The sequence below is a fragment of the Piliocolobus tephrosceles genome, chromosome 15, assembly GCF_002776525.5.
Source record: "Piliocolobus tephrosceles isolate RC106 chromosome 15, ASM277652v3, whole genome shotgun sequence".
Classification (NCBI taxonomy): domain Eukaryota; kingdom Metazoa; phylum Chordata; class Mammalia; order Primates; family Cercopithecidae; genus Piliocolobus; species Piliocolobus tephrosceles.
Window position 1 is genome coordinate 103,145,118 of NC_045448.1, and position 1,578 is coordinate 103,146,695.

A 1,578-nucleotide genomic window follows, 5' to 3' on the forward strand; every position below is an offset into this window, starting at 1 on the left:
TTGTTTTATTAACTCTCCCATGAGTTACTAGGCCTCCCATGAACTGAATTCACACGGCTGGTTTATACAACATCATCATAATTGATTAATGTTAAAAGCAGATAAAATCTTTGTAGTGCACCACAATTGTGGCCTTGATGCTACACGTGTTAGATTTTTCAGGCAGCCAGATTATAGCTCAAGATCACGAGATAAGCATGGCGACATACGAAAGAGGGTGGAGGGCTCTTATGCATCTCCGCTGTGGCATAGGCCAGGCAGGTTGAGCTTCTGTAGGAAAGGGGAGAGGGATGCAAGGTTCTGGGGCCTTCTCTCTGGCAGGTGCTGACAGGGTAGTGACTCAGCCTTAATAATAACACTGCTTCTCTCCTTCTAATGTCTCCTTCTGCAGTTAACGAGAACTTTGATCTTGCTGCACAACTCATTCATGTATTCAATACGTATTTGTTAAGTATGAGTATGGTTCGTTGTCGTGGGCATTGGGAGCACAGTGATGAATAAGGTATGAGCCTACTTTTCCTTTGCAGCAATAATGTGAAATATCCAGATGGCTGACTAGATTGTATCTCAGGGAGACCCCACCACCTGCTTCTTCTAATTCATGGGGGTAATGGCACCAGTGGTTTTTACTGCACATTCTGGAATTTGGACTCAGTGGAGTTCTCACAGGTCTTCAGAAATCCGTTTACCCATTTCTGGTGGACTCCTTGTCTCATTCCTAGCAGCTGTTTTGCTCCTTCCCTTATTCTCTAATCCCAACACTTGCCCCATCTTAGTGTCTGGTGACCTCACTTCCTATTCTTTTGAGAAGAGAAGAGTCACTTGCCCAGAATGATTTCAGCTTCCTGTCTCTGCATGTCAAAAATGTCTGTGTCCACACTGACTTTCTCATCCTTCTCCCTGTGTCAAAAAAGGAAATACACTTCCTTCCTCCCAGGGTTGCCTCTGTAATCAACCCCACCCTTTTAGCTCATTTTGCAAACTTGTTCCCACAACCACTTCCTCTACTCTGCAGCCTCAATCTTCCCTTACCCCTGGTTCCTTCTTTTCAGCTGACAAACATCCCTGTCTGCCACTCCCCAAAAAAGAAAACACTTCCCTCAACCCTTCTACTTCTTGGAATTACTGATCTTGCTTCTTCCCAAACAACTTAAAGTGGTCTACGCTTATGGCCCCCAACACTTAGGCCAATACCAACACTCTGCAGCACATGACATTGTTCCCATTGCTTTCTGAGCCTGTCCTGCCCTGGGTGCCATAAAGCTGTAGTGTTTAGAGTCTTCTTCTCTGAACATCTATCTGCCATTGTCAGTGGCTCCTCTTCATTTCCTTGCCCTTCCCAACCACCACTCCTTCTCTCCCCCACCACCACCACAGTTCTCTCCTGGCTAAGAATCTCTTTTGTTTTTTGTCTCCCCCGCTGAATGTCTCAGCCCTCATGGCTCCATAATCATTTCTGTGCTGCTGCTTCTCAAATTAGGATTGTGAAAGTTTACCTTTCTCTCAAATTGCTGACCTACATTGTCTGTGCAGCAGACTTGGATGTCTTGCCAAGCACCTCAAGCCAAATTCATCATC